At 28.0% G+C, this 23,259-nt stretch overlaps 1 protein-coding gene across 3 annotated transcripts in view; it reads right to left on the bottom strand.

Annotated features, from left to right (window-relative positions):
- LOC140675699 (uncharacterized) overlaps window positions 1–15,425 on the bottom strand; it is a 57,055-nt gene extending 41,630 nt beyond the window's left edge. For 2 of the 3 annotated variants that reach the window (XM_072910320.1, XM_072910318.1), the window contains exon 1: window positions 15,212–15,425. The gene's annotated coding sequence lies outside the window, so the exon portion shown is untranslated. Of the gene's footprint in view, window positions 1–15,119; window positions 15,139–15,211 lie in introns of those variants that run through there. The other variant, XM_072910321.1, reaches the window with a different exon arrangement.
- Between the last annotated feature and the right edge of the window lie 7,834 nt (window positions 15,426–23,259).

Genomic DNA, 23,259 nt, shown 5'->3' with positions numbered 1-23,259 from the left:
ACGCTTATGGGATTATGTAAAACACGCTAACACAGCTATAATTGCAGTACTTAGATTGATGTTAATAAAATTTAAAACGTTCCCAAATGTGCTATTAATTTTAATTTTTATGTACAATTTTTAATAAAAAATTGATTAATAAATAATAACAATAAAGTAAGATAATTTTATATTCGTCCGAGAGAAATGCGTTCATTAATGATTTAAAGACTGACTCAATTGGAAGGAAAAAATATGAAATGATGATAAAGAATGCCGAATACAAAACTCTTCATGTCTCGACCGATTGTCAAAGATTATTTAGATTAAGAAAAAATTGCACAGATCAGCTACATCAAAAGTTATTTAATCTAATACATTTCAAGATTCATAAATTTAACATTACGCAAAGCATTTTAAAATATAAAATTAATAACTTTTAAAATATAAAATATAAAATTAATAATCAATTTAGGAGTTAAACTAAAGATTTGCCCTGTAGAATACAATTTAATATCAAAATCATAAATATTATTTTATATCAAACTAATTTTTATTAATGACTTTTTTATAATGACTGTACTACAATTTTAACTGACATAAAAATTCATGATGATGAAAATAAAAATTTTAATTTATATAATATAAGAATAATTTAACTAATAACCTGTAAAAAAAATAAATTAAAGTGAAATAGTTCAATAACTTTTTTATTATGTTATTTTTTATTATATTATTTATTATATTATTTATTATATTATTAATAAGAAAATAATTAAATATTTAAATTATATTAAATAAATTATTAACGTAACAATGTTTGCATATTGAAATTTTTAGTTTTAGAAATTAGTAGAAAATTATTAGTCGGTTATCGGTTATACCGTGTAACAGTTTAGAACTCTGATCGTGTGAATGACAACTTGAGGTTGACGGTTTTTATGTTATATATTTATAATCCGAGAAAAAATATTGTTGGAAAAGAAAAAATTGTCACTAAAAAAATTGTAAGAATGACTTCGATCTTATCTCAGCAGCTTGATCAAAATAATTAAAAATTTGCATTGAATGATCCGGAATTTCATGATTTAAAATTAGATATGAAAATTGTTAAAAATTTAATAGAATTTGTTGAACAATCACGTCAATGATTGTTAGTCGAATTGTAGAGCTGATAATTCTTTGCAACTATGGTGTGTTCTTGTAAGAAGGTTCTCTCTCATTACAACATGCTGAGAACGAAATATAATATAATACGAGATAACTAACTGTATAGATATATAATTGTATATTGTTGCCATTTAACTAAATAAATGCAAAAGTTTAATAAATTACATCTTTTATATTAGTAGATAATTAAACTAAAATTTTTTGTCAATTTTTATAACAAAAAAGGACTAAAATTTCAAAAATTTTTTATCATTTTTAAGAAAATCCTAAAGCTCTTCTATATTACCGACCAAAATTTAACCTAACATAACAATATATTTGCTTAATATGAAAGTTGCAATTTATACATATAAAATAAAATAGATTCCTACTATAAGAATTGAAGAAATATTTGTGAACTTTTAGAAATGACGTCTGACGTCTGATGTGAGTTTGTGTTTCGATCTCGCACACTCATAGATACATGAGAGCAATTTTTTTTACAGATTTTAAATATCTTTTTTACTAGGCTTCTAAAATCATTTTCAAAATTTACTAATATTTTCTTATGTTATTCCAAACGCAGACGCTATATCTCTTGCACAGACATATCGTAGAACTTTATATTAAATAAATATTGTTACGTAATTGTCATTTTCTAATTTTTTATTATTTTTATATGAAATTATTAGCCCCCGAGTGTTGTTTTTATAACTATTTTATTATGTTTTGTTTAAAAACTCATGATGACATGACGTGTCTCGTTGTTTGTGTTTATCTCAAATTTAATAACCGTTGATTTTAACTAAGTAACATATTTAATTGTTCCACAATTAAGTTCTACTTTTAAACATGTCCCATTGGATTCTTTCTCCTTTTTCTTAATTTACGTTTACACTTGAAAAGGACCACAACCATATGGTCGAACTGTCGTGTGAATAAATTGAATAATTTTGGCTAGTCAGGTCGTTTTAATTAACCTGTTATTTATAATTAAATACTAGCGACTTTAATCTCTAACTTATAATAACTATTTTAATTGTGGACAAGGATTTATCAATCCTTATAGCTAAAAAAAAGATTTTCAAAATTCATGTTCTATCATATTAGTGAATAAACTTTTAACTAGATAAAAAATATTTAGTTGAAGAAAATCTTGTGTAGCAAAATGTTTTTTACTAGGCTTCTAAACTCATTTCTAAAAGTTGACAAATATTCCTTTATGTAATTTTTACAGTAAGTACCTGTTTTATTTTATGTGTATAAATTGCAACTTTTATATTAAGCAAATATATTGTTTTGTTAGGTTAGAACTCGGTCGGTAGTTTGGTATTCCCTTAAAGGGATTCTAAACCGTCCTATATTATCAATATTTTTATTATACCAAAATGTTTTTATTGATTGTATAGAATGATAAATTCTTTTCTACGATAAAAGTATAAACCGAAACTTTTTTGGAACCTGCAATCTTATATTAATAAAAAAAAAGTTAAGAAATTACAGTTTTTTATCGGCTTCTGGAGCCAGGTCGTAAACAATAATTGGTTGATACAAATGTTTTGCAGTTTGTATCAACAAAATGAGATAAGTTACAAATATAAATTGCATGAAGGAATATTAATAAACTTTTAGAGCTTAGAATAAGCCTAGATAAAAAACATTTAGTTGAAGAAAATGTGCAGCAAAATGTTTTTTGACTAGGCTTCTAAACTCATTTCTAAAAGTTGACAAATATTCGTTCATGCAATTCTTACAGTGGGAACCTATTTTATTTTATGTGTATAAATTGCAGCAAATATTTAGTGTCATATGATAGATTAGATTTTGTCGATAATATAGAACAGCTTTAGAATCTTCTTAAATATTCTTAGTTAGTTTCTCCTAATTATATTCTCCTTAATTCAGCTGCAGCCTACTTTTGTTTTCTATGCCATGTGAATGTTCCTTTATTGGGCCTGATGCAACACGAGGCCTCTCGCGCGCGGAGGCGTGCGACGCGTGGGCGTACAGTGTAAAACTTCTCTCTCACCGGCGTCATAAACGCACGCACGACATACGTATATCGCCCGCGTAAATGCGAACGAACAAATGTAAAGGGTGCTTGAAACATTCCTGCTTAACGCACGCGTGCAGGTGCGTCGCGGACGAGAGGAGTCTCATTCATTGATTCGTCATGTCGCATTAAAGGGAAGCATGGTCGATGCATATCTACATGCATTATGCAGCCAGTGTCGCGTCGCTTTTTTTCGATGTCAGAAATCACGTAGATCTTGACATTTCTTTTTTTTTTTCTTATGAACGTCGGTTTCACTGTACAAAGCGAGATTTTTTTTCTTTAACAACAAATTGTAGAATTTATAGAAAAATTTATACTGATATTTAAAATAAATAAATTTGCACATACATACATAAAATATTGAAAGTAATATAATGATATTAATATTATTTGATTTTGTAAATAAATTAATTTTTAATTCTTCCAACAAATATTAATACAAAAAATTAAATAGTTAAATTAATTAAAATTTAAATAGTAAAATTTAACATTTAAAATTTTCTTTCCTATAAATATAATTTTTGCAAAACTTGAATTATGAATGCGTTAGTGTTATTTATGCAATGTACGCTATATTGCTGTGTGTATGTGTGTGTATGTATATCCTACAAAACATGCTTACATACAACGTAAATACAGAACGTATGACTCTTTAAAATATAAGATACCGAAAAAATTTTCATGGCCATCAACAGTTTGCTTCACCCGGTACATAGTAACGAATGTAAGCATATATATGTAAGCCCACCTATCAGCCTCGTTCGCCCATGTACATTACGCACACGCGTGTGTGCGGTGCGACTTGAATAATACGATTCGTGTGAAACACCAGCATAGACCCCATTTCTGTAAAAGCATTTATAACTAAGTACTTTATGCTTAATAATTATTATCAAAAGCAAATTCTGTTAATGAATTGAATAATTTCTTATACATCTTCCAAATATTAAATCTGCTTTTTCTCGACACGTGTAATTTTTGTGTATCATTGCTTAATTTTGATAATATTAATTTCCAATATTAATATTTAATATATATAATAATATAACAATATTTAATAATGTTTAATACTTACATAAATAAAGTTTACTGTCTTTTAATTGAAATGACAAAAATCTTTAAGTGCTAGGTAAATCAAGCTTCAGATTCATTAACTACGACCCAAAATTAAATAACCTGTCAAAAGATAAAGCCCCGCAAAAAAAATTATTTTCGCAGATCTGTGTTATCTTTCCAATTATTTAATTAACGTTCTTCTTCATTAAAATTGGATCGCACTAATTATGAATGATCGAACTTATTTATCGTGTTTGCAAAATATTACAGATCGAGAATTTACTAGTATTTATTTACGTACCTGTATTTAATCAATTACAATATCAAGAGAAAGTGCAAAGATATTTTTTCTATAATATTATTAACTTAAATTAATTCTCTTAACTTTTTCTGAGCGAACAAATTAAAACGTCTTTTATGAAGACAATAGGTTATACATAACAATAATAATTTAAAATACTATGTTGTTTTAATTTAACGAGCGTCACAGTATCGTTTTGAATATCAAACTTGTTTTAAGTAACTAATAGGTATGTATATCTAAAAAAAAAATATATATATATATATATATATAGAGAGAGAGAGAGAGAGAGAAAGATTATTGATTGATAAAATTTTGCAAATTTTTGTATATATTTTTGTAAAATTTTGTAATTTGTGTACGAATCTTGTAACACAAAAGTCAGCATATTTTAATATATAAATTAATATATAATATTATATGATTTCGTGTTCTATAAACTTCCTTTCTTTAGACTTTAGACACAAAATCATATGTACCTATATTCATATATGCATATAAATCATATACATATGTTAAATAGCACACAGTTCCCAGTGACTCTATATCCAATATATTTATAAGTCGAATTCTCTTTGATGACTGTTTATGTTAATGAACGAGGCTCATAGTCGTATTAAAAATCATCCGTCGCGGGATGCTGCGCGATTATAAATAAACGTAGTCGCTGATGTGAATAAACTGACATTTTTTTGAGGTACTTTTGGTGAATTGAAATTCAGAAATATATGGTTACTAAAATGTCTGCGAATAAATTTAATATTTACAAAATTTGGAAAAGCACTATTATTATTGAGAAAACGTATTATAGTCCTGCTTATAATAAAATAAATATAAAAATTACATAAACTCTTTAATATTCAAAAATAATAATATATAAACAGAAAAGATAGTCAAAAATATAGAAAACGCAAATTACAGAAAATTGATTTTCAAATCGATTTATATGATATTGGACTATTAATTATAAACATTATTTTTAAAGTAAAAATTCGTAAAAGTTTTCAAAAGTAAAAGTTAGTAAAAATTTATTACTAAAACTATTTTAATAATTTATAACTAATTTTATAATTTATTAATTTATAATTAAACAATCATACAAATGCATATTTGTATATGAGACTCAAAATTCTTTCAATAAGAAAATTGTCTATTTTTATTATTATTTGTTATGTTAAATTTGTCATTAGATTAGATAACATTTTTACGGTGTTCAATTTTAAGATGCTTTCTCAATGAAAAAAAATTAAAAGAATAAAAATCGTACAAATAATTGAAGAATTGGAACAAAATTATAGTAATCATATTAGAAACATATTTGGTTTTCTTCAAGATATTGTATATTTTGACCGCTTTCTCATCACGTTAGATAAAAATTTTATCATTGCATTGAATTACTCAAAAACATTAGTGTATAATTTTTATATATAATTTACATTTTTTTATATAGAATAAAAATTTTATATAAAACATTTTTTTTATTTTTTACATAGAAATCGCTTTTTATTGATTATCTTTTGTATTTGGGCAGTTGCATAATGTATAAATGCATATGTGCTTTTTCTTTAATTTAGATTAAGTTAATTTAGATACGATAAAGATATAGTTGACATGTCTATGTCATATGTATATCGGTCTAAACGCCGAGAATAATTTATTAATTTAATTACTCGCTCTCTCTCTCTCTCTCTCTCTCTCTCTCTCTCTCTCTCTCTCGCTCTCTCTTTTTCTCTCTATATTTTAACTTAATTATATGTAATTAAGTGTAAAATATCATTTTACATTTATATTAGCAAAAGTTAAAATTTAACTGTATTGAAATCAAATTATATGCGATTATTTTTCACACATTACAATTTATTAATTATATTTAATTAGAATTGCTTTTGAATTTAAGATACTTATAACAAATATATTGAGCATTGCATATATGTTTCCTTCTTATATCAAAACATCTGTTCTTTTGATGAACTCATAATTAAATACATCAGCGAAAGGATTACGTATTCGAGAAGTGTATTCCGATGTGATTACGTTTCATACGATGACGTCGTTTGCAATGCCTTTACTGGAGATATTTCCATAGTTGTCAAAAGCATCTCCCGACGCAACTCGCGATTATTTACGTTACGCGATCTCAATCGAGTCGAGAAATAATGTCAAGGTCTCGGCATTGCGAATAAAGTTGCTCATTCTTACGTTTTACATTCATAAATGCCTCTCACGTATGTTAAAGGCAAACAGGAATAAAACGTGTACTTCATAAAAGTTTTAAAAATCATGTTTCAAAGATAACGATATATACGAAATAGGCAACATGAAATATTTTTTATATCGTGCTTCCGTTTATTAATATTTCTTACAATTAGTAATATTCATAAAATGAATATCCAACTAAAACTTAAACAGAATAATTTAGTTTTTTTAATAAGAATTAAAAATAAATGCTGTCATATACGTATAGGTAAATTAAAATTGGTAACTGAATTAATTAAATTTTAAATTGAATATTATATATAAATTATTAAAATAAATTATTAAAACTATATTTTATTTAGGTACTTATCAAATTATTTGTATCGAATTTAGCTTGTATTTTATTAAAAAATTTATTAATCAAAAATTAATATGTAATTTATAATATAATGCTATATTATATATTATAATATATTATATTAGAAACACAATATTATATTATAAATATAAAAAAATGTACTAAAGCTTATTAATAAAAATTAATCATAATTTTAATTTAGCAACATACATAAATATTTAATAAACAGAAAAATGCCTTTTAATTCAGAAAAAATTATTTTGTAATTATCGTTATCTTGCCTTAAAGAATGTGGAAATTTTTTTAACTAAAATATGACAGTTTACGTTGTACATTAACATAGGAATGGCGCACCGTATTTGTGTGTGCTAAATATTTTCTTTTGTGTTACAAATCCAACAGAGATTGAATGTTGCAAGCTGTTATGTAATAGCACGCGTAGTATTCGCCAACGCACATGTAAACGTAGTCCGATGCCATCAAGAAGGAAAAAGAACGGAGACGAGAGTTTATTTGCACCTGCTACTGCATTCTCAAGAAAAGCGCATGGAATATTTTATGGAAATATCTTAATAACAGAAGCCCACACAAAGTAAAGTCATTATACGTTCATTATATTGCCGATTTAACATAGATCGTTTAAAAGAATGTTTTATTACTCACATTATTAATTTAATATGATTGCATAAATATATATATATATATACAGGGTGAGGAAAAAGTATAGAAATCCTGAAAAATCTTGAAAAATTTAAGTTTAGTAAAAAGAATGTAAGGCAAGATCTATTTATTTTTTTCATTTATTTCATATTTTATATTAAAAAGTATCATAACAAACTTTAAAGCCTAATCTACAATGTGCTCTTTGCTTCTTGTTTCTATAGAAATTAACCAATTATAGTTGATTTTAAGAAGAATAATCGAACAGGATTGGATTAATTATATTGGATTAATTATATAATAGATTAGGCCTAAAATATCTTAGGAAATTCTTAACCAAAAGACGTTTTATTATAGTGGAATTTTGGAAAGCTCTCAAGGTAAGTTACAAGAATATGCAATTAAAAATAGGGTCCATTCAAAAAATTGAAGGTGATCTTCACGTGACCTTCAAGCAATTATTCAAGGTCGAATCAATGACACCATCTTATGTCCTTCTCGAAACTATATAACATTTGTCTGAAACATTTTTCTAAAACTTTTATTTTTCGAGATTTTTTAGAGTTTCGGTACTTTCTCTTCACCCTATATACAAAGTGTCTCATTTTAAAGGACCCAGCCAAATATTTCAAAAACTATAAGAGTTATAAAAAAACGTTTCAAATAAAAGTTATATGGTTTCGAGAGTGACATAAGTGATATCATTGATTTGACCTTGAATAATTGTTTGAAGGTCACATAAAAGTCACCTTTAATTTCTTAAATGGAATCCTCCATATTTCATTGCACATTTTTGTAACTTACCTCGAGATAGTGATGGGCGATTTTTTAGAAAGAATCAATTTTTGAATCGATCTTGAATCGAAGTAACTAAGATCGATTTCCTAAAAAACGATCTAAAAAATCAAAACTACATAACAAAAACTAAAAAGTCATGATTTTGTAAGATGGATTATATTTGCATAACTATAATAAATTATGTTTTACTTTAAAATAATTTGATTTATAAAATTATTTGACATTAGTTTCGGAGACACTCAAAAATATTTCAAAAAAGAATAAAAATATTTTAAAACATTTTTTTTTTTTTTAATATATTTATTCAATTTTCCATTCGTGTTCAGATTGAAAAGCGCAACTTCTGGCACCACTAAAACGTACGTGTATCAAATCAACAGATTGAAATTCGATTTTCTACAAAAAGAATCGATTCGTATAAGAATCGAACAGAAAAGAATCGATTTAAACAAATCGATTTTTTGAGGAGAAAGATCGATTTTCTGAAAATCGAATGGAGATCGCCTATCACTACCTCGAGAGCTTTCCAAAACACTATAATAAAGTATTTCTTCATTAAGTACTTTTCGAGTTATGAGGCTTAAAAGTTACAATATTTTGATATAAAATACAAAATATCTTGTAAAACATTCAGTTTTCAGTAATCTTATTTTAATACTTATGCATAAAATAATGAGACGAATCAATTAAAGTAAAAAAAATACATAGTTGGCTTAAAAATATAGCTACTTGTTGCAAATTCATATTTTGTTCTTTAAGACAATATATATATATATATATATATAATTTATAAGTAGTATTTTAATTTTTAATTATTATAAGTAAGTTATTATTAGTAAAATATAATGCTCTTTATCTCTATACTATTACAAGATTAAATAGTCACTTTTATAATATTTAAGTAGAAAAATTAGATAAATTATATTATTTACATGTTATACTATTACTTTAGATTCTAACATCTCCGAGTATAGTAACATTCGAGTATTAACCAGAATGGAAATGCCTGCCGATGCGGCAGACAAACTATCTCTTCGTGCGTTTCACTATCACTTTGGCGCGCGTAGGTAGGTGTATATCGCTCATAAAGCGCGGTTAAATCGTCCTTTTATTTCGTTCCACGGAAACGGCGTTTATACTGTCTTCGCTTAATAGTGAACTAATCCTCGGGCAATTACGCTGGCTGTGTAATCCGGTTTGCGAGGGCACTAATTATGGAAAGAATCACATGCGTGCCGGAGGCTGCACGTCGCCGTGTTTCTACAAAAAAAAAAAATATGAACGCAAGCGAACGCCACGAGATATATCCGCATACTATTTTGCGACGTAGTGCATTTACAATAGTTTTTTAGTGTTTATTATAATCGATGATCTCACATTTTACATGCACTTATATTATTTAATATAAAGTATTTTCGCATTAATAAAAGTATCCTTGTAATTTTTTTAAGTCGAATTTTATGCTACGCATAATTGTGATATTTATTAATTAATTTTCTTAGTAAAAAATTTGTCATATTTTATATATAACTCTATACATATATTCTTAAATTTTTATATTATACTATATTACATTATATTATATTATATTTTATATTATTTTAAGTATTATATAATTTATAATATAATTATTAATATAAATTATATTATATAATTATCTTACGTACATACAAGTGTATATACATTCTCCTCGCACAATTTTTGAACCGCTTTCGACAGTTTAAAGAAAAATTTATAAAGTGAATTTTCATTTGCGTCATGCAAGCTACTACAATGCAATAAAAACATGTTGAAAATAATTTTTTTTTGTAGACAAATTAATATCACCTTGAATTTATTAAATAGCACCATGAAATTTTTTCATAATATTATATTATAGAGGACTTCAGGAATTCGCATTATAAGTGTCACTTTTATTGATATTTAATATCAAATTTGCAGCATTATTGTAAATAGCAGTACCTATAGGCTCTGACTAAAAATGAATAAACAGAATTATTGAAACTTGTTTCGGAACATTATAATTACAGAATATTCAACATAGCCTATAATATGCACGAATAGTTTATCTTCAGGATATCTTTGGAAATCGTGTTTAAGTATGAGTATAAATTTTTTTTATAAAAAAATAATTTTTTATCACATTGTACTTTGCATAAAACAAACGAAAATTCACCTTACAAACCTTTCCTTAAACTTTGTCGGAAACATCTGTGACCATTACGTCGAATATCCTATATACAGATTTATACGCAAATATTAAATAGCCACAGTAATTTGACTGTGCTAAGGTAGCATATATATATGTGTGTGTGTGTGTTGTGTGTGTAATTATTTTTCGCGTATATATATATGTATATATATATATATGTGTATATATATACAGGGTGTCTCAGAATGACCGTATCACCTCTCGAGTGCAGGTAGAGCGGGTTAAATGGAATAGAAAAGTCCTGTACCATTTTGCGATTTTCGGAATAATTATTGAAAAATTAATTTACAAAGATCGGCAAATCCGGCGCGAGTATCAGGCCGCTGCAAAAAAGATGGCGAGAAGGACGATCCTAAGGACGGTCGCTAAGCGCGCGCGGCGTAAATAGGCGCCATTGCCTCGCGGTTACCAGGGGTATAGACGAGAAGCGTTGATAAGAACAATAGATTAGCGATTATTATTTAACGACCGGCCTAGCGGTGGACCGTCTTTCTCGCCATCTTTTTTATGGTAGGTCGTCCTTCTCGTCATCTTTCTTGCGGGCTGATACTCGCTCCAGATGTGCCAATCTTTGTAAATTAATTTCTCAATAATTATTCTGAAAATCGCAAAATGGTACAGGACTTTTCTATTCCATTTAACCCGCTCTACCTGCACTCGAGAGAGGTGATACGGTCATTTTGAGACACCCTGTATATATATATATATATATATATACATATATATAACGGATAACGGACTTATACCAGACTTCCCTCGGGATTGCCGGGGGTGTTTTTCAGGTACACCAACCCCTTCCATCCTTCTCTACACCTCCTTCCAAAAACCCTTTCCATTCCCTCTAATATATGACCGCAAAGAGCGTCTTATCTGCAGTCATAAGGACCTACTGTTTAAAGCCGGTTCCGAACGGCCTAAATAGAGGGAGTTCTTTTTGCGGCAAGATACTCTCGGTAGTTTTGCCATTGCCTTTCGAGAGGTGGCGATCAAATAACATCGAATAAAAATTCGATGGTTCTGTTTGGATTTGAATCCGAGATCTTAGACACAGTGAGCAGACGCTCAACTCACTGCGCCAGAACCGCACACATATATGTATACAGGGTGTCCCCGAATTGGCGGATCAACTCTCGTGGGTAGATAGAACGTGTTAAACTCAAGAGAAAAATCTTATATCATTTTGCTAAATTCGCAATAATTAATGAGATATAAATTAATAAAGATCGGCCAATACGTGCCAGGATAAGCGCGCGGCACGAAGAAGCCTCCTACTTGTTACTTGATACTAGGCGCGCGGCGAGACAGTAGGCGGAGCGCTCTACAAAGGACATACAAAGGACGTACAAAGGGCGTACTTAAAAAAACACGTACAGTGCGTTCTGCGTTTACGTCTTGCCGCGCGTCTAGTATCAAGTAACAACTGGGAGGTTTCTTCGCGTCGCACGCTTATACTGGTACAGATTGGCCGATCTTTATTAATTTAAATCTTATTAATTATTGCGAATTTAGCAAAATAATATAAGATTATTTTCCTCAGTTTAACATGCTCTATCTACCGACGAGAGTTGATCCGCCAATTCGGGGACACCCTGTATATGTATAAAGTTATAGAAAATACACATTTATATAAATATGAAAGATTTATATAATATAATATTGCAGTATTTTATTTTCTCAACTTTTACTAAAGTGAAATTGATTGAAATAATTCTTTTTACCAAATTTGGTCAAATCAACTAGAATGAAAATTACTGGTTGATCATGTTGACTTTATGACATTTTATATTCACACGCTTTCGTTCTCGAATAAACCGTTTATCAAAAGGCGAAAGTATTTAATAAATATCAATCACTTATGCACGTCGCTCTAACCGTTAATAATGTTTCCTGCATTACGCTCGCGGATATGACTACACGCTGTCAATCGTATAATGATCGTGACTCGATGCTTAGCATGCGCGCGCTCTCAAAATGAGACAGCGCACGCGTCATAGATTTATATGCCGCAAAGATTAGCGTAGTTAAACAACAACGTGCTCGAGACGTCACTCATGCATCGCTTTTGACACGCCCCTGTGTTACTAAAAATGTTTCTAGCAAAAACTACACGAGACATTGCATCAATAATAAAATGATGAGAGCAAAAAATGCGTATCAAAGTTAACGTTTAAAAATAACGTAAGCAATCGCAAGGTGTCGTGATAATACCGAAAAATTATCTACGTCTATCGTATCCAGAGTATCCGATAACATACTCGCTACATATAAAGAGATATGAGTTGCGATCGGGCATAGCTAGAATATAAATAACGATGCAAGCGTTCATAAATAGACGTTCCGTAACGCCGCGCAATATGCAAATCGGAAATTATTGTGGGTGTCTCTCTGCCTGCGATTCGACACGATAATCATATCGTGACAAACTGCTTACTCTGATATCAGCTCATTTAACCCAAACTAATGCGATAATCAAATGACTTCACGCAATAATATATTATTAAACAATTAATATTACTGGCAAAAGGATATAATAATTTAAATTTGAGATTGTAAATCCGAATTGTAAATATTTAAAACGGATTCTGATTTTTTTGGATGTGGCAAAAACAATGACTTTTATTTTATTACTTTAGTACCTAATGTGAGTGACACGTCTTTTTACATCACATTTCTAAAACATATGTAAAATAAGACATAAGAATACGGCGTTCTTAGTGGTGACTTTTGGTACTAAGGAGTGGCCATTAAAAAATGAAGATCATCATTTTTATATCATGTCCGAAAGGCTCAGAATCCATTGGATACTTAGAATTCGCGTTCCAGGTTGAGACATCCTCTTTGTAAAAAGAAAGAAAATGTTTTTTCATAATAAATTCATCAAAAAATTTGTCAATATTTTTACTAATTGTTTACACGTTTTTATTATAAAAAAAGTTGAAAAAATTGATTCAATATTTCTTAATTAATGAAAAAGAGAATAAAAATGTTAATAGTAAAATTTTATATAATAAAATTTTATAAATAAATTGTTTTTATTATTATAAATATTTTTAAATTTTATTTAAATATTTATTCAATTTTTTAAATTTTATAAATACTATTTTTATTATGTAAAAAAATTATATCATAAAAAAGAAATAATTTTAAAAATGTAACAGTGATATATATCGAAAACTGTGTTATCAGTGCGAGTATGCGGTATAAATATCTCTCATTTCATTGCAACATTAGCATGTTATTCCTAACAAGGGTTTATCATTAAAAAACAATCGACCTTTTATAGTACGGGTTATTGACTCTTTAGTTTGACGTCCAGTAACCGATGCGTTAACAAAGCGCACTACATGCGTGAAATAATTATTCAATTAAATCAATAAACACATGATTAATGAAACTTGTGCTACTGATTACGGAATAATAACACAACTAAAGTCACCATTGATTTCGGATGTATTGCCACAACGAATATGGCTCCGTAACGCCATATTGTTACGTCAAATAATTAATAAACTGTAGATATTGTTTACATTCAAGACTGTCTATAGATTTAATTTAAAATTCTAATCATTTCAGAAATTAATCTAAATTTTTATTGCTGCAGGGATAGCATGCATAAAGTATTTAATGGAAATATTATCTTTTCTCTATATGTAATAAAAATTTACGAAACCTAATATATATATATATATATATATATATATATATATATATATATATACTATAATAAAAATAATTATTTAAAATTTTGTGTATTTAATTTTTAAAAAACATGCTTGTGTATAAGTACAACAAAATATAATTTTTTTTATCGAATATACAAAATTTTAAATAAATAATTATTTTTATTAATTTACATTATTTTTATTATATATGTACATACATATGTATGTATATATAAGTATACATGTATATATATATATATATATATATATATATATATATAAGTAAAATTTTTTTTTGTAAAAAGGCGAGAATAAAATAAATAATAATTAAATAAAGATTTTTATCAATTATATAATATTTATAATTTAATTATCTATTTTATTTTCGTTTTATATATATATATATATATATATATATATATATACCATATATAATATATATTATATATATATATATAGTATATATATAATATATTATATATATGTTGAAATATATTGAAACTGAGAGAGGGAGAGGGGGAGAGAGAGAGGGGAGATAGAGAAAGAGAGAGGGGGAAGAGAGAGAGAGAGAGAAAGAGGGGGGAGGGGAGAGAGAGAGAGAGAGAGAGAGAGAGAGAGAGAGAGAGAGAGAGAAAGAGAGAGAAGAATGGAAATTGCGCGATTAAATACACATGCAACATCTCTATAATAACCATCTCTTTCTTACTCCACGGCTCCTTTGGATAAATTGTTCACATGAACCGATCTGTCTATCTACCTACAAGTACAAAAATGATCCACTAACTTGTCAGCCCTTTAGATTTTCGCGTGTCACCAACCGTGTCATCGCTGAGCCCACAATCAGACCGACACGCGCGCGCGCGCGCGTGCGCGCGTGTATCGTACACTACGACGTTACGCTGATTGATCCTGCACAATCACTGGTGAGATCGCGCGCGACAATTTCCACGTACACTGAACGCCGCACAGACTCGAAGAGGTGACTGGGAGATTCTGAGGACCGACGGTTCTGGTTCACGACTGGTTCTTCTCCTTCCCCTTCGGTCTCCGGCCCCTTCCATCGTGCAGACCGTTCGAGAGACGCGGAAAAAGAGATACGGGTAAACGTGCGGAGGTTCGAAAAGAGAAAGAGAAGACGGAGAGGATGTTGAGGCTCTCAACAGGTTGCCCTGTGTACCTGAGAATAAGACGGACATGATGGGGTAGAAGCTCTCGGACCCAGCTCGCGTTTGCTTGCCGTAGGGGAGTTGATTGTCAGGGACGGATTTTAAGTTTCTGCATAATTCTCTTTCTATGTATTGTTCCATTATATAGGATGAGAAAAAAGTATAGAAGCTCTGAGAAATCTCGAAAACTGTAAGTTTTACCAGAAAAAGAATCTAAGTCAAGACCAAGGAAGGATCCGGCCACCTAAAACAAGATCTATTCATTTTTTTCATTCATTTCATATTTTATATTAAAAAATATCATAACAAACTTCAAAATGCCTCATTCTTAACCAAAAGAAGTTTTATTATAGTGTTTTGGAAACCTCTCGAGGTAAGCTACAAGAATATGCAATTAAAAATAGGGTATTCCATTTAAGAAATTGGAAGTAACCTTCAAGCGATTATTCACGGTCAAATCAATGATATCATCTTATGTTCCCATCAAAACTATACGACTTTTTGTCTGAAACATTTGTCTGTAAAATTTATATTTTTCGAGATTTTTCAGGGTTTCCATACTTTTTCCCAACCTGTATATAACAATATATGTATTTTATATATCTATTATTCATTAATTTTGCGAATTTTATTCATTTATATTAATAAAATATTTTGTTTATTGTAAATTTAATTTCAATGTTATTTACTTTTCTGTTTATGGCAAGAAGTGTAATTTCAGTAATTCTTATATTTTATCTTTGCAATAAATTTGCATTTATCTTCACTATCTTTTAATCACATTAATTAATATGTGTGTGTAAATTTATAGTAGATATTTTGATTTAATGCATATATTCAACTCCACAAAATTTGAATTTACTTCACAAAAAAATTACAAAGTCAGGATTGACATATTATATAGCATTGAAAAAAAATAATAGATACTAAGAAATAGACAAGGAGAAAATAAAAATCTTGTATAAAATTACACACAAGATTTATTACCTTCTTATTATATAGCAGCGAATTAAATGAATAAAAGCTTAAAAAAATTAATTCATTCAATAAATTGTAAATATTATGTATTAGATTTATTTCAAGTATTAATCTATATATACATAGTTGATGTCTTGATCAATCAATTTGATGTAATTAGCTTATTTTTATACTCTTTTGAAAATGATTTGAAACGAAAAGATCCGATAACGCTAAAGTTCTAGTAAGAAAAAAGAATTAAGCATTTAGCCAGCATCTTCGGCCCTGAATAACGCCTTTCAAACTTTACATTGCACTACCTGAACATTGATGCGATTCAACAAAATCCGAGAAGGTCTGTATCTTTGTCTCGCATAAAAAAAGGTCATTAAAAAATCTCAAAAAAAAATTTTTAACTTGTGTTCTAAAGTAAAAATCTTCATCGTTCTATATGTGTAAATCCATTGTTGTAAAATTTTCATAAAAAATTGCATTAAAATTTTTATATAATTTTTTTGTTAATTATTAAGAACACAAATATTTTTTTGTTAATTATTAAGAACACAAATATTTTTTTGTCAAAACATACTAAAATATAATAATTATTGGTTAATTGGTAATACACATTATATAATATGTATTTTTGATAGCAAGATATTAAACACAAATAATACAAAATTACATTGCAAGAAAGCGACGTCAGATTGAACAAATTTTTTAAAAGTTTGTCCAACAATACTGCATTAAAAAAAAATTCTAGCACGATTTAATTATTTGAGTGTTAAAGTGCAGAGTTTTAGCTTTAATTTCTTTTTTTAACGAATGCTCTATAATTTTTTTCGCCGAGATATTCATTATTAAAGTAAAATCGAGCTATTAACTTTGAATTCTTATAACTAGTGAAAAAATAATCGTACAATAATCATTAAAAAAGCAATTTAAAGAAAAAAGTTAGCACTTTAAAATACTCTTATCCTTTTTTCAATCATTCATTGTTAAAGCATAATTGTTACGTAAAAATTGCACTTTTATCTTTTTTTATTTAAACCAATGAAAATTAACAAAAAATGCTAAAATTTTTATGAACTCTACAACATTTACAAGTAAAAAACATTCCAGTTACTAGTATAAAAGGCCGAAGTGTTAAGTTATTTTCTGTACATTTCAAAAACTTAAATTAATGATTATAATGATAACGAAGCGGACTGGAAGTCAAGATGCGATCGTTAACAAAATATCATGTCGTTTAGAGTGCCAAATGATTAAAGTGACGCTTAAGTGTTAGTGCGTTTGAAGATAGTCACAGACGCTCGGCCCCGCCCCCCGTTCTATGTCCACAGTAAGTTCAGGCAACTTTGTAAAGTAAGGCCTATAGTTGTAAGAAGAACTGGTCGATAGATGGATCCAAGAGAAGAGGAGAGCGTCTGTTGTTGGAATGTGAAGCTAGTCAGCTGTTCTTCGCTACCGAAAAGCCTCCTTACGGAATTCGCGCGTAAGGGTTAACCCGCTAGCGACGATACCGTGAGTATCCAATTTTAATTAATCGCAACAGAAAAAAAAATTTTTTTTTATATAATACAATTTTTCAGCAAGCGAATTTATTTTAAGAGCGGACTTGAATTGTTTATTTAAAAAAATATAATATAATTATATAATTTTAAAAATATATATATACATAAGTCCCGTTGGTGGGCGCTTAAATTTGTACAAAGTTTAAAGTGCGGTCAAGGTAAAGGGCTCGATGTCACTTCCCCTTTTCTTTTGCAGGGGGTAACATCGTTATTTTGAGATCGCGTAAGTGAGCTACGGGCGATCCTTCGCTTGCTTCTCTGCGGAGGCACTTTCGCAGCTGACGGGCAGCAAGACCAGCTTCATCACCGGTCGGGTGAACTCCGAGGTGGCAGCGCGTACGGTAACGACCTGGTCGTCATCGCCGGGGTACACGTGAGTGATGCGGGCGAGCGAGAGGACGGAGTGTGCTCGTGCCGGAGAAGACCTACTTCGGCCTACTTCGTAGCCGGACTCCTTGGAGCGCCATTTGGGCCGGTGGGAGCGGGAGTGAAGATACTCCTGGGACCAGCGTTGCCAGAAGTGGTCTCGCATCCGCTGCAGAAGTTGCCATCGTGACAGTCAGTTGAGCGGCTGCTCATTATTTTTAAGGAAGTTACAATTATTTGAAAATTGTCCTTTTTTTATATGGAAAAAAGTGGCTCTTTAATTTTTTGCTTAGTGTATATAAAATTCATAAAATGTGTTCATAAAACATTAGGAACATAAATAAATATGTGTAATACCTAAATATCGTTGACTAATCTTTGAGACAACACAAAAAATAAAAGAGTTTGGTAAGTATAAGTATACCACTTACATACAAAAAATCCAATATACAAAAATTTAATATACAATTTTAAATATAATTGAGAGACAAACTTCAAATTTCAAAAATTGACTTCAAGATTGACTTGACGAAAAAAGCATAAAATGTTTACAACAATAATACGATATTTATAATACGAACAACATAATTACTTCAAATATCGCTTTAGGATTTATTTTATTTGTTTGATAAATTATTATAATTTAAATTTGGTTTAATATTGGCTGAAGAGACAAAAGTAATTGTCGAAACATCCTATATTTTATTGTATGCATTTAACTAATCCATGTATTTGAATATAATAAGTCAGAAAATATCTAAAGTATAAACCTATTATTTCGTTAGTTAAATTTATTAAATACAAGTTTTTATATTAATTAGATAAAAGTAGTAATATCTTGAGACGTAAAATTAATCATCAACGACTTAATATATATAAATATAATAACTTATTTTCGAAGTGCCAAAATCAGTGTAAGATCCAATAAAGCAACTATGCAACAATGGCAATGACCTGGCTGCGTAAGAATCCAAATTCCACAGCTCGATTGGTTCCAGATGGTATATTTATATAGGCAAATGGATTTTCTTTACATCTCAAGTTACTACTTAATCACTATCTTCATCCGTATTTTGCAACACATCCGAATTAAATACATGTTAAGTTTTATTATTATTTAATTAGTCGATATATACAGCGTTAATCATCTGTACATAATAATTTATAAACAATTTATAAAATTACTAGACATTACATATCGCGTGCTATGCGTGCGTCATATATATTTTACTATGTAATATAATTCAAGAAAAAAAATCTCTTTTTTTTTACATGTATATATACACTTTTCGTACTCTAAAAATTGAGCTATTTTCAAATCGCTGCAATTCGACGAAAAATCATCGTAGAAAACTTAAAAAAAGAAAATTTAAAAAAACTTTTTGAATTTACAATTTCAACTTTAATGTTCTATTGATAATTTATAAAAATTTTAAATCAATTATTTAAAAATCCTTTTAACTCTGTACCTTGAAAAAGGACATCCTGTTTTTCTTTAAAATTATGTATTTTTTAACACTCTGCTCAATAGAAAAATTTAAGTCAAGTTCCTTAAATTATAATATTTTAACTATAAAACACTTTTTAAAATTTTTCTATTTTTTTGGCCGAGTTAAGATTTTAAAGATAAACTGTATTTTTTAAAAAGGAAGAAAATAAGCAATTTTTAAAAACAATTGATATAGCATCAAAAAATTGAAGTTTCAAGCTTTAAAATACTTTTTTAATTTTTATCTACAATGATTTTTCGCTAAGTATCAACATTCTAAAAACATAATTTAGATTCAAAGTCGTGTAATTTGATAAACAAATAATAGAAAAATTTAAAAAAAACGTTTTGTAGACGCTTTTTTGAAAACGTAGTTTGTAAAACTTGACTTAAATTTTTCGAGAAAAATTTTTTTATCAAGCTGCAAACTGTCAAAATATATATAATTTTACGGAAAAAACAGTGTCCTTTTTTAATCACGGAATTGAGAAGATAAAAAATGTTTTAAAACTACCGATAGGACGTTAAAGTTAAACCTGTAAGCTTCAAAATGCTTTTTTAATTTTTTAATTTTTTAATTTTTTTGTCTACGATGATTTTTCACTCTTGTAGCAAAATATACGTATATATAACAGAGCCACGTCCAAAAGTATTAAGCACTTGAGTGAGGTGAATTTTTCTGGTTTATCAAACTAACTTCACGTGAAAGGCTGTTCCTTTAGCTTTAATTTCGTTTTTTATTTTTCGATTTTTTCTTGCCAAATTATTCCGCTTTAAACAAAAAAAACTCTTTTTAAACTTTAATAGGCCATATAATAACATACGAGAGAGGGTCTGGAGTCGATAAATATTGTGGAAGTGACGAACTACGGGATCCTAATCTCTCCCCAAGATCAAACCAATGGTACTCTCTTATGTTCCCCATCGAATCTTACAACTTTTATTTGAAATATTTTTCCATATCTTTTATACATTTCGAGATATTTCAGTTTCAAAGTTAAAATGGGACGTCCTATATATATTTGTATATATATATGTATATTAACTTTAATATATACATATATATAAAATTTACATTAAACTTTCATTAAAAATCAATTTATTTCAAATTAAAATCATTATGTTATCATCATCATTCTCAATCTACAGCTTAACAATTTAATTTCTTATTTTAATATTATACTCATATAATCATATTTGTTTTATTGAAATTAAAACTAGATTGTACCTAGGATTCTAAATTAATACTATTCCTTTTTGTCTCAATTTGACTTATCTTTTCGCTTTTATTCCTAATTTAAGAAATAATAAACTTCGAAGATGTTATAAAATTCATAAAACAACTTTCTCTAATGATTAAAGTTTTTTTGAGCAGAGAGATTAACAATAAGTGATATTTTCAATGTTGTCATATATGAGTAAAGATGAATATTAAAGATAGGATGTTACATTCGTTTGAATATCTCAATAACTGATATTACATAAATAATAGTGATTACGCATTACATTATGAAAACAATTTCATCTGCTACAAGATATATGGTACAATAAATACAAATGATTTTTTAACGTAATTTTGAATTATTTAATGCAATTTGAAAGCACTTACGTTATTTTTTTAGATATATTTCCATGTAAAATGTTGAATTCTAATTCATTGCTTAAAAATCTCTTGTCATTATGTATGTACACAAAATAAATTTGTTTACAAGAAGAATTATTTTATTGTAAATAGTTCATCCTCAGAACCGGCAAGCTGTCAAAAAAGCAAATCCGCTTCATCGCTCGTCGTGCATTTCATATGAATTGCTCTAGCTCGCATCGCAAGATCGAGAAATGACCGCGATCATGATCGGAATAAAGCGACAATACATACGTCAATTCACAATAACACAACAATTTCATAAAGTGATTAATTAATATGGATTAAAACAACAATGATGCGATAGTAATATAATAATTTGATAATATAATAATATTACTGATAATAAATGAAAAATCCACACGTATACACATTGTATATAATTTTTATAATAATCAATTTGGAAAAAATTTAATTAAGAATGTTAATAAAAATTATCAATTTTAATATTTTATTAATTGTATAACGTAGTATATATTAATCAGATTTATCATATAATATGATGATAGCTATTTATGTATTAAATCTTCAATTTGCACATGCGAAATATTGTTTTTTTCCCATTCTCTTGTCATTTGGCCGCAGTAAGTCGATTAGGTCCAGCTGGAGCACTCTGCACGCAACAAATAGATCTTGCGCTCGTATCTCACGATGTTACTATCTTCGTGCGTTGAATCGCTGTTCCGTATTTAAAGAGCACGGGTCAAGTACCCGCGTTACATATTCAGACATCATATGATGATACGCAAATAATTATATATATAATTCTTATTTCTTTAATTTTCCAACAGAATATTTGTTAGAATTTTTAGAAATCGAGTAAAATTTATATATGTAACTTATATATTTGTATTTTTATAATATCTTTATAATACAATGTTAAGTTAAGCAAATTTTATTTCAAATAGGAAATTAAAATAAAAAATTATAAATTATAAATAAGACTAAAGAATTTATTTGTAAATAACAAATTTTTATTTGGAAATAAATTGTTTCGTTAGTATAACAAACAAATTTTATTTTTAATTATATATATATATAATAAAACCAATCAGGTATTAACCCGAACGATTATCTATTTAGAGGTACATTGAATACAGAAAATATAATTTGTTTAATAATATGAAAATGATAGAAATATGCACATACACCGAATCGAATATAAACGTGATGAACAGACTAATAAATGACAAAAGATTATATTAGATACAAATGCAATAGAATAGAATTATGTAAATAATCGTGAGCGTGAGAGATTGGATTAATATTTCTAACAAAATTGAGTAAAATTATTTTTATTTCTTATTTTCTTGAGACAATATAATTGTGTAAACTTAAGATAAATGTCACAAATTATAAAATATTTAATTTATTTTTTTGAAAGATCGATTATCGAAATGTCGCATATTATAGATAAAAAATAATACTTTTAAAAAATAATTATTTATTACGTTATATATCTCCTTTTTTCATCAAATTATTCTATGTTCAAAGTTGTGCTCAAAAATATAATGTTCTACAATACAACATATTATTGCCATGTTTACTTACAGTTGAGTGTTTATTTTTATTTGTAGTAATTAATAAAGCAAAAAGACATAGCTAAATCATTTGAGAAAAAAATTTATTTACTTAAGACAA

This window comes from Anoplolepis gracilipes, unplaced genomic scaffold (assembly GCF_047496725.1).
Source record: "Anoplolepis gracilipes unplaced genomic scaffold, ASM4749672v1 Contig18, whole genome shotgun sequence".
NCBI classification, from domain to species: domain Eukaryota; kingdom Metazoa; phylum Arthropoda; class Insecta; order Hymenoptera; family Formicidae; genus Anoplolepis; species Anoplolepis gracilipes.
Note: the sequence above shows the minus strand (reverse complement) of the source record. Positions and strands in the feature narration are given on the sequence as shown.